Source organism: Solanum lycopersicum, chromosome 7 (genome assembly GCF_036512215.1).
Source record: "Solanum lycopersicum chromosome 7, SLM_r2.1".
NCBI lineage: Eukaryota > Viridiplantae > Streptophyta > Magnoliopsida > Solanales > Solanaceae > Solanum > Solanum lycopersicum.
Genome location: NC_090806.1, coordinates 50,267,059 through 50,279,592, shown reverse-complemented (window position 1 = coordinate 50,279,592; position 12,534 = coordinate 50,267,059). Strand labels below are relative to the sequence as shown.

Sequence of the window (12,534 nt, the reverse complement as noted above, 5' to 3'; positions counted from 1 at the left end):
GTTGAAGTGTTTTAGAACGAAGACGCTCGACGGACCATCGTGCCTATGACGGTTCGTCCTACTTGTCGTCGAGGGTAATGAGGAGAACAGTAGAAGAAATTACACAAGTATGGGATGACGGAGTCCATAACGGTCCGTCGTGACCATGACGGTCCGTCGCGTGGTCCGTCGACCCAGTCAGTTTTTATCAAAAATAATTCTACTGCTCGAACCGACTAAACAGGTTGTTACACTCTACTAGACTCAGCTCTTGTACTCGTGAGACCGATGAACCTAGGGATATGATAGCAAGTTGTCACGACCCAAAATAACGAGTTGTGATGACACCTAAGTTTCAAACCGATAGGTAAGACAACATAATAAATTTCACCAATTCAACTTAATGTAAAAAGGTAAGTATCTAACTAGTATCTAACATACTAAGTAGTCAAATTAAATGTGGAAAATAGAAATAAAAGGAGGTTCCAACTTAAAGTTAAGAATTAATGCATCAACTTGAATATTACAAATATTTCATCAATTCTTGTTACTGTCAAAAGTATTAATTGACAATGAGTGCCATCAGAGAAAATTGTAGTATGCCTTAGCAATTTGAAATTAGGTTACGTGAATAACATCTAGTAAACATTCTTTGTAATCAGTCGATTATAGTTTTTATTATTTTCTTATTGTTACATTATAATCTATGTTTTTGATATATTAAGATAGACAATAACATATTAAATATATTAAAGTATACGAATAATATTAGAATTATGGTGTTGGAGAAATTGGAACTTAAACCTAAACTTGACACTTGAAGTTAATTAAAAAAAAGAGTTTACATGTTAATTGACATCAATATTACGAGCTTGATTACATATCTGAGAGAGTTTTTGTATTTAGACTAGACCTATAGTAATTTGAGTATTGTTAGGTTTTAAATCTTATTATGACTAATAATATCAATAGATTGCTTTGAGTTGGAAGTCCAACGAAAAGAGGAAGACTCAAGTCACAGAGTGATTGTTTGACTATTTGAGGGAAGTGGATTTCTAAACTCTTGTTAAGTGTATGAAATGCGTGTATTTCCTTGTACTATATGTTTGGGAGTAACGGGATTGGCGATGGGTTGACTTGTCCACATTAATTAATTCTAATAATGAAAAAAACGAAAAACAAAAGGCAATTTGATTAATTGTGTATGTGTGATGTGTTGAGAAAGGGTTGAAGGCTTGTTGAATCATTGTTGATGTGATTTCATGTTTGTGTGGTTGTGAACTGTGCAATGTTATGGAAATGGTCATCTCCTCATTATTTGTGTGAACTTGTCATCTGCGTTATAATGAGGCATTGGTTGTGACAAGTGTTATGTGCATTGAGAAAGAAAGAGTACTTAAGAGGATGTACCATTTCGAGCGACGTATCGCGCACCACGATGGATACTATATTTCGAGGGACGTATCGCGCACAGCGATGGTTACTTTTATCGAGGGTCGGATCACGCGCCGCGACAGATGAATGGACAGATATGTCCCACATGGGTCCCGGACAGAGAAACAGCGGGTGTGTATCTCTAGGTCAGACACGCATCATTATACTTGACATTGTATTCCATTGCATTGCACATACTTATCATTAGTGAACTTGATATGGTGTTTTGCTGATCTTCTTATTGCCTTTCTACGGAACATGTGATTGATCAATAATGACCTTGTTATTGCGGATATTTAATTTGTTAAAGTGTTGTTGTTGAGGATATGTAATTTTTCTAAGTATTGTTGTTGAGCTACGTGCTATGTAATCTGTGAACTGTTAGGTTGGGTTGATTTTAATGCAGGTTGTAGTTGTGGAGATTCGATTGGGGGTGGTAGGAGTACCCGTATTTCATCCCCTTTGCTTGTGTTTAGAGGTTTACTTGCTGAGTACCGTGTGGTTTTGTACTCACCCCTTGCTTCTACAAATTTTTGTAGGCTATGAGCCTGGATTTTTGTTGTACATGTCATTCTCTTCTTTTACGAGGGTTCATGGAGATTTGTGAGGTAGCTGTTTCCATCTCAGCAGACTTTCTTCTCCATAATTATGATCTTGTTCTATTCTAGAAACAAGTTCATTTGAGACTTGAGTTTTTCCTTTGAATCTTGTAATACTTTAGAGGCTTGTACACGTGACTACATGGTTTTGGGGGTTTTATTAAGTTACTTATATTTTATTTCCGCACATTATTATAATGGTTGAGTATTAGGCTGACTTGTCTTGGTGGGATAAGTCGAGTGCCATCACGTCCATTTTTGGGTCGTGACAACATGGTATCAGAGCCCCAGGTTCATAGGTGTCACGTGTGTACTAGTCGAGTCTAGGTAGAGTCTCGAGGATCGGTACGGAGACGTTTGTAGTTATCTTTGAGAGGCTATAGTGACTTTTAAGAAAAATCTTCACTTTTTGAATCTCTCTCGTGCATCTTTTGTTTGCTTTTGATTCACATCACTTCATTCCATTCTCTCTCACTTATGTGATGACTCATGCGTAGTTTTTCATGTGAGTATTTCATGTCGTCTATGATTTGAAGGTTAGATCTGGTATTACGTTGAGAGTAATATACTCATGAAAAAAAATGGGTGGTTAGATTTAAAAAGTTCAACAATTTTAATGGGCTGTGTAAGATTAGTTACCCTAGTAAAGTCAATAGTTTTTGTGTAGTATATACAATAATTAGAGTGGTTTAAACATTGAAGGTGAAATGATTAAAGGGAGAGACATTTAATGGACATGTGATTTTGTAAACTGCAATTAGTAAAGTTATCATAACATTAATGAGTTGCTCCAGAAATTATGATAATAGTGATGCATCAATTAAGGTTAGAATTTGTACCATAACAATACTGATGCTTACTTTGTTAGAGTTATGGAGTGTGTTACTTTTGTTATTGACCTGATCTACAAAGGGATGCAAATCTCTTTGGATGAGAGGTCGTAAAGTTTTGATAGTGTATGTTAGTTACCTAATGAGACAGAAACGTGTAGGTTATTTAGGTACAATATTCTCGATAGGTATGATGTGTTCTAGTGGTGGATTTAACATATTTCATAAGGTGATACTAATGGTACATGAAAATTGATATGTTTATGTCAAGTGCGATTACAAACCACTTAAAGAGTTATCAATTGTATCACATGTTCATATAATGAGATTCAATGTTGTATTCACATTTGAGAAAACAAATAGCTTGTTAATACACACGAATGAGTTAAGCATTATTTATAAGGAAGCATTTAGTGGTGGATCGTTGATACAATATTGATGATTTAAGATTAAAAGTGTATTCCAAGGATCCTAAATAAGGACATTGATTTCTTTTTAAGGTTCAATAGAATAGATAAATACCAAAATTACGAGCATATGGATAAATAAATTCCCAAAGAATATACTTGTATAAAGGTAATTGAATATTTTTGTAAAAAGATCATATAAAAGTGGGGTAGTCCTTTGGATTTGATTAATATAACCGAGTTTGAGGTGTCTCATTGATGAAAATGTTGTCTTCATGGTGATGATAAGATCTAATTGAGCATGATGGTAATAAGTGTTCGTTATGGATTGTGATTGAGATGCATATATATAATAAAAATTGTTGGTTAAATGACTTTTGTATTATAATGGTGACTTGCGAGTATTTAAGGTTGTGGTTTGATACTATTTAGTGAGTATCTTGATTGCATGAAAAGTTATAGGGGTTGTTGAGGCATTTCTTGAACAGAACAGAAAGGAATTAAAGTCATAAATGCAAAGAATAAGTATGATGTAATCTAGCCTTCGAAAAGAGATGAGAAAAAAAGTATTTTATTCTGATTGCAAGGGCTAAGGAGGTATTTTCAGAGAAGTTGATAATTGGGTTATGAGACACATTGTTTTCATCTATTTTGCTCTACTTATGATAATAGTGTCACGAGCTCATCAGATTGGTTAAAAACAATTGGGTAAGCCTTGACAAAGAAATCTATACATGTTTGACTCGAGTGTGGTGATAACATCTTATGATTTTGAGTTTGATAATTGGTACGGTTGAATTTTTAAAGAAGGATATGGTAAGATCAATGAAGAGGCAATGAATGATAGGTTAAGATACGTGGATTCATAAAGATATCCAATGTATGAGCAAATGTTGATAGATAATAGAATCGTGTCACATGGTTGGGTAAAAATTTAAGTTTTTCATGGTGATTTTATGTTCATGGTAGTATGTTTTGTCAAGGTGTGGATTGGTAAGGTAAGAAATGATCGATCATATGGAATGTTGAGCATTACAAAGGATTGGTATATGTTTTGAGTCATAAAGTGTGTTATTTTGACTTTCAAAATACCTAATGAAGTGTTTCATTTCAAGTTTTTGTTTTGTGTATAAGGTAAAAATGTCCAGCTTTGTTGGCCAAAAAATAAGATTGGTGAGCCAGTCAACCGAAGGAACATGGGTTTGGTGTATTGAAGAGTTCAAGATATTTACAACTTTGTGTCATGGGAATATTTTTTTAAAAAAAGTGAAGGAATAAGAACTTTCATATAAATTCTTGGTTTTTATTGGAAGGATTAATTAATTTTTGCCTATGAGTTTAGTATAATTCTGAGATGTGAACTAGTTTAGTACAAACATACCAAAAAAATAATAATTTATCATAGACTTTTCTCAAGATTGAGTTTTTGTTTGGGTAACAATCAACTAGGTAGGAGAGATTCTATGTAGTTATGTTGAGCTAGATTGCTTAAATTATGATAGGTAATTTGTTGTTGGGCCAATACATACTATTATGATCTGTTACATTAGCATTTGATGGTGATCAGAGATAATGAGCTTATGGTATACTGAGTAAATTGAGTGACCAATTTTTTTAAGTGTTGATATAAGATATATGATTACTGTGTATATTAGTTAAAATTTTGTATGTGAAAGATTGCGTAGAGTAGCGTTGGGTGTACTTTAATTATTTTACCTCGATGAAAAGTATTATTAGACTTGTAAGTACCTCTATCATTCTTATGTGTGCTGTGTATCTTTCATAGAACTATTAAATGGAAAGAGAGAGCGCCATTGTTTCAAATTTTTGGAGGTGGTAATGTATTTTTTTAAGGATAGTTTGATACTAGTGGCGGTTTGAGAGCATGGTAAATGGCTTGAATGGTTATAATGTTTTATTCGTATTAATAATGTTGGTACTAGTGAAGAAACTGCGAGAATCATATGAATTTGATGAATTAAGTATATTTACTATTGTAATGGGGACTATACTGGTTGATTGTAGGTGGCTAAAAATCAAAGAGATGGAGTCATATAAATGGAATGTTTGATATTGACGCTATGGAAAGAGTATATGGTGTTATTCGGTTTTTTTATGTACATTCTTAGGTGACCACCTACTTTGTTTTGGACATGATTTGAAGTACAATTCGATGTATATGTCCACGTGTGTTTCTACATATATCGGTAAATTTTTAGTGGTGGATTGGATGTACCGATCCTCTTATGTCCTCTTAATATGGTAGATTCTTGGATATAATTGTTCATTTCAATTATGAAAGAATTGGTGTTGTTTGGAAAATTAGAAGTATACCATTGTTTCTTTATGGACGACCTTGCTTATGAGAACTTATAGAAAAGCTTTCGTGAATAGTTATAGTTATCCGACAATTTTATCAAAGGTTCTGCATCCTAGAGTGTATCGCTTGTTGGGTATTTACTTGATCTTATTCTTTTTTTGACCTGCCAAGCATCAAGATGATGGATGATATAAGAAAAAGAAGAACAAGAAATACCAACATGGCTGATGTGTGTCGGCCTTGGCTGATGCTGCATTCAGTTGGCCGACGTCGCATGCCAGATGTGCACATTCCACGTGTGGGTTAGATAAGTTTGATTTTCCCTTGATGAGAACCCAATATATAAAGATCGGATTTATATAATTTAAGTTTGTTAAAGAATTGTGTTGTGAAAAGGAAATTTTGATAAGATATATGATGACTTGTACAATATGTGTATGTGGTAGTTAGTTCAGGTTCATATCTGATTGTAGTAGGTATTTAGTCAAAATGTCTCTTAGTTATGTGAGAAAAGATTCGTCATGATGGCTGTATTATGGTCAAGTGGATTTCAGTTTAGATTGGGTTCATGAGTTAGTTTGTGGCATTATAATCACTCTTGATTAATGAATCTTGCAAATTTTAATTTCCAAAGTTTAATTCTTAATAATTACTCTGATGGAATGGTCTTGAAGATGAGCCCACTTGGAGAGGTAAATATTGAATCTACAGGTTATACCTTAAGCTTTTGGTAACGTTGGCTAATATTCTTTCTTCTTGTATATGTTCGACGATGAACATGTTTTTTAGTGGTGTATAATGTAATGACTCGGAAGGTAATTTTTAAAAAATTTTAAAAAAAAATTATTTTTACCCCTCTCGATAGTTGCCTCGAGTTACTGTTGATCTATTGATAAAGTTGATTTGAAAATATTGAACTATTTATTTAACTATGATTAGTTAATTGACGAGTGTTTATAAAATAATTAATTTAATTAATAATAATAGGCAAAATCTAAAATTTATTTAACACTCTATACTATTTGGTTTATATATATTAATAAAAATTAGTATAATATACCACTTTTAGAACCTAATTAATTCATAAAATATAATAAAGAAAAGAAAGAACCTAATCTATCATGCGTGAGGCAGCGGCGGCAAACAAACAAACTATTACGTAATCAATTCTCGTACATTAAAAAAAAGAACTTTGTTTGTAAACTTGATTGTTGAATACTTGAGTACTCAATATTTTTTTTTATACATATAGATATATTAATTAGTATGTGATGATGGATAGAAATAAAAGGAGGTTCCAATTTAAAGTTAAGAATTAATGCATCAACTTTAATATTACAAATGTTTCATCAATTCTTATTACTGTCAAAAGTATTTATTGACAATGAGTGCCAATAGAGATATTTGGAGTGTGCCTTAGCAATTTGAAATTGGGTTACGTGAATAACATCTAGTAAACATTCTTCGTAATCAGTCAATTCTGGTTTTTATTTTTTTCTTATTGTTACATTATAATCTAAGTTTTTGATATGTTATGATAGACAATTAATATTAAGTGTATTATAGTATATGAATAATAATAGAATTATGGTGTTCGAGAAATTGGAACTTAAACCTAAACTTGAAACTTGAAGGAAATTTGAAAAAAAAAAGAGTTGACATGTTAATTGACATCAATATTACGAGCTTGATTACATATCTGAGTGAGTTTTTGTATTTAGACTAGACCTATAGTAATTTGAGTATTGTTAGGTTTGAAATCTTAATATGACTAATAATATGAATAGATTGCTTTGAGTTGGAAGTCCAACGAAAAGAGGAAGACTCAAGTCACAGAGTGATTGTTCGACTATTTGAGGCAAGTGGATTTCTAAACTCTTGTTAAGTGTATGAAATGCGTGTATTTCCTTGTAGTATATGTTTGGGAGTAACGGGATTGGTCATGGTTTGACTTGTCCACATTGATTAATTCTAATGATGAAAAAAAAGGGACAACAATAGGCAATTTGATTAATTGTGTATGTGTGATGTGTTGAGAAAGGGTTGAAGGCTTGTTGAATCATTGTTAATGTGATTTCATGTTTGTGTGGTTGTGAACTGTGCAATGTTATGAAAATGGTCATCTCCTCATTATTTGTGTGAACTTTTCATCTGCTTTATAATGAGGCATTGATTGTCACAAGTGTTATGTGCATTGAGAAAGAAAGAGTACTTAAGAGGATGTACCATTTCGAGGGACGTATCGCGCGCCGCAATGGATACTATATTTCGAGGGACATATCGCGTGCCGTGATGATTACTATTAACGAGGGTCGTGTCGTGCACCGTGACAGATGCATGGACAGATACGTCCCCAATGGGTCCCGGACTGAGAGACAGCGGGTGTGTATCACTAGGTCAGACATGCATCATTATACTTGACATTGCATTCCATTGCATTGCACATACTTATCGTTAGAAAACTTGATATCGTGTTTTGCTGATCTTCTGATTGCCTTTCTGCGGAATTTGTGATTGATCAATATTGAGCTTGTTATTGTGGATATTTAATTTGTTGATGTATTGTTGTTGAGGATATGTAATTTGTTAAAGTGTTGTTGTTGAGGATATGTAATTTGTCTAAATGTTGTTGTTGAGCTACATGCTATGTGAACTGTGAGCTGTTAGGTTGGGTTGATTTTAATGCGTAGTTGTGGAGGTTCGGTTGGGGGTGGTAGGAGTACCCATATTTTATCCCCTTAGCTTGTGTTTAGACGTTTACTTGCTGAGTACCGTGTGGTTTGGTACTCACCCCTTGCTTCTACAAATTTTTGTAGGTTATGAGCCTGGATTTTTGTTTTACTTGTCATTCTCTTCTTTTCCGAGGCTTCATGGAGATTTGTGAGGTAGCTGTTTCCTTCTCAGCAGACTTTCTTCTCCATAATTATGATCTTGTTCTATTCTAGAAACAAGTTCATTTGAGACTTCATTTTTTCTTTTGAATCTTGTAATAGTTTAGAGGCTTGTACTCGTGACTACCTTGTTTTGGGGTTTTTATTAAGTTACTTATATTTTATTTCCGCACTTTATTATAATGGTTGAGTTTCAGGCTAACTTGTCTTGGTGGGATAAGACGAGTGCCATCACGTCCATTTTTGGGTCGTGACATCTAGTAACTAACATTAATGGAAAAATTGAAAAGTTTATTTCGGAAAAAGTTATTTCAGTAAAAGTTCAAAGGAAAAGGTGAGGAGGATACTCGGGAGAGTGAGGACATGAAGATAAGATATTCACATTTAAGAGTCCAATTACTTTTATTCCTTTACCATTCGAGGACATACTTTTGTTTTAGTGGTAGATGATGTAATGACCCGTCAGATCAAATTGAGTACTACGACTATTTAGACCATTATTGTAATCTAATATAGAAAATTTTAAACTATTCGATAATTACGAATATTTAGTTGACGAATATTTATTAAATATAATTATTATAGTGATAGCTAATGCGCTAATTATTAAATATCTTTTACTACAGTGATAGCTAATGGGCTAATTTATTGAATATCTTTTACCACCTAACTCATATAATTTAACTAAAGGGCAACTTTCACATATAGCAAACCAAAAATTTATATTTGTATGCTACAGAAAATTTTTCATAATTGCGCTCCATAGCAAACATAAAACTGTATAATTCGCTATATATATACAAGTGTATAATTCGCTGGCCTAAATTGTATAATTCGCTGGCCTTTTTCGCTGCAATTGTATAATTCGCTATCCTATTTCACTGCAATTGTATAATTCACTGCCTATTTCGCTGCAATATTAAGTGTATAACAAGAAGATATATGTTTTTCTCTCGCTTTATACAAAAACAGAAACACAATATATATACACTTCTGTTGTATAAAGCTAGAGAAAATTGTATTTCACTGCAATTGTATAATTCGCAATTGTATAATTTGTTGACCTTTTTCTCTGCAATATTTGAAGTAAAATCTTTGTATATTGTATAATTAAGTGTATAACACGAAGATATATATTTTTGCATGTGTATATACAATTTTCTCTCGCTTTATACAAAACAGAAAAAGAATTATACACTTCTGTGTATAAAGCGAGAGAGGCGAGCGAGAATAGAGAGTGGCGAGCGAGATTTCTAAGAGACAGACGCTGGCAAATTTTAGCTAACGTTTTCTAAGGAGCACAATTAAATCAAACCCTAGCTATTCCATTTATTTGAGGTTTTTAGTTTGCTATTATATACAATTTTCCCAAAATTAAATTAGTGGAATGTTTCACTTTGAATACCCAGTTATTTATTGGGAAGGGAAAAGAAAAAAAGAGGCAGAACATACATGTGAAGATGAACGCCAGAGAAAGAAAAACATTGTGCTTAAATTTCAGGCAGGAGATGTATATATATACCTTTCCATTTTAAGTAGCTATTCTATGATAGATAATCATAACTTCTTATTTTTATATGTTTTGTTGGGAAAAGGGTTGGTTTTCAAATTGTTATAGTATTGATTTTATAAATTCTGGGTAGTATTACTTTGTTAGTTAGAATCGACAACAACTAGTAGATAGTAGGGGCTAAGTATATTCATGATAGGTGATAACAATGTGATAGATGGGGGGATGTTACTTATTAACATATTATAGATAGATTCTCATGTAACATTCTGCCAAAAAAATGAAGAAAATTCACAAGTGACTGAAATTGGTTTGTATTTTGATACCTAGTTTGGATTTTTCCTTATTATTATCACACTTCATATTGATATATTAATATATGTATAAGTGAAGGTTAGGTTATTAGAACTTATGAATACCATTTGAATATTAGATTAACCTTAGGCTTTAAATTTAGAAGCTTGACTATATTAGGATGAGTTTTGAACCTGGGTTAGATTTATAGTAATATGAGTGTTTATGGATTCACTTGCTTATGAGTATTGCATATTTGGTAGATTGGAAACATTATGAAGCTTTACGAAAGGGAAAAATTAAATCTAGAGGATTTAAACACGTGTTCGACATTCCAGGTATGTTAAGACTTTTTAGACTTGTTGAAGGGTGTTTTCTTAATTGAAGAATCACTACTAAAAAAACAGTGAATACCTACCTAAAAATTACCAACCTCAAATGATGTCGGTAATTTCTTACCTGTGGATGTCATTATTGTTAAAAAGAATAAAACTAGTTTGTTTTTATGCAAAATAAGGAGATAAAAAATAATTTTTACCTCAAACGGTCGGTATTTTTTGCGAAAAAAATATATTACAACAAAAATCAAATTCTTGATGTCGGTATTAAATAAAATAAATGAATAAACACTTTTATTTTGGATATTTTTATTTTAAAAATATCCAAATACCGACATCATGAGGTCGGCATTTTTATATCATCCAAATAATGACATCATGAGGTCAGCATTAGTAATTCATCCAAATACCAACAGCATGAAGTCGGTATTTTTTCTTCATCCAAATATCGACCTCATGTGGTCGTTATTTTTACTTCATCTAAATAGCGACTTCATGAGATTGATATTTACCTTTCATCTCAATACTGATCGTATGAGTTCAATTTATTGATTTCATTCATATTCAAATACGGACATCATGAGGTCGGTATTTTTATTTCATCTAAATACTGAAAGCATGAAGTTGGTATTTTAATTTCATCCAAGTACGAACCTCATTAAGTCTGTTTTTTTTCATCCAAATATCGACCTGTTATGGTTGGTATTTTTACTTCATCTAAATACCGACGTCATGAGATTGATATTTATATTTCATCTGAATACTGACCTAATGAGTTCGGTATATTTATTTCATCCATATTCAAATAACAACATCATTAGGTCGGTATTTTTATTATATCCAAATAATGACATCATGAAGTTGGTATTTTTATTTCCTCCAAATATCGACCTCATGAAGTCGGTATTTTTTAATTATATGTGATACATTTTAATAAAAGCGACATCCGGAGGTTGGTTTGTTTAAAATATTTATAATAATCAGAATTTCTGTTGTTTACCATAATACTAATATTTCATTTCAAACTTAAAATTAATTATTCAAAAGTGTAATAATTTTTTATACTTTATCAATAAAAAGTTAGACTTCGTGAAAAAATCAAAAAACTATATATAATCCATAGAGTATGAAACTACGTTATTATGAATTAGGATATAATTATACATACATTTCTAGAGTAATGTTCAAATTTATTAGACCGTCGTCTAATTGTAAAATTAATATCTCATGTTATGATGTGGAGGTTAAGCGATAACATATAATCTATTCGAGTATGAAATGACAGATAGTATTATTATATACTTTCGATCTTGAACAATGTCAAGTGTAGTGGTCACTTCTGTAATGACCCGAAAATTCAACATTGAAATTTTATTAAATTATTATTTTATCCCCTCCCGATAGTTGTACGAATCTTTTTTTTCAGTTCATGAAACTAGTTTGAGAATTTTAAATAATTCGATAATTTCAGATATCTAGTTGGTGGTATTTATTAAATAATTAATTTAATTAGTACTAATTATTTGGTCAAGCCTATATTTTGTAGAATACCCTTACCACTACACCACATAATTAAATTAAGTAGTGGAATTCAACTTTATAATTAGATCACAATTTGGAAAAAGAAGGAAAAAAAATATAAAAATAAAATAGGCGAATACGGAACCAACCTAGCACAGCTGCCCTCGATGTAAATTCTCAAGTCCTTAATTGTTGATTGGATTCAATTAGTATGTTGAATTCTTACTGGATGATTTAGATTGTTACTACTTATAAATTAAAAAGTGAATGATTTTCTCGTAAATGTAATGTTAGTGTATTACTTTGATAGGGTCTAAATTGTGGGGAAAAGATTATCTATGGTAAATGATGGTAACTATTACATATTTATTATATATAAATTAAAATCTACATGTGAGCAATTAATGTCTT

General features: G+C 31.9%; 1 long non-coding RNA gene across 1 annotated transcript; it reads left to right on the top strand.

The window, feature by feature from the left end:
* The first annotated feature begins 1,366 nt into the window (after positions 1–1,366).
* Positions 1,367–5,571, top strand: LOC109120797 (uncharacterized). The gene is made up of 2 exons (XR_002028280.3): positions 1,367–1,559; positions 5,275–5,571. It is a non-coding gene; the product is annotated as an uncharacterized lncRNA (long non-coding RNA).
* The last annotated feature ends 6,963 nt before the right edge of the window (positions 5,572–12,534 follow it).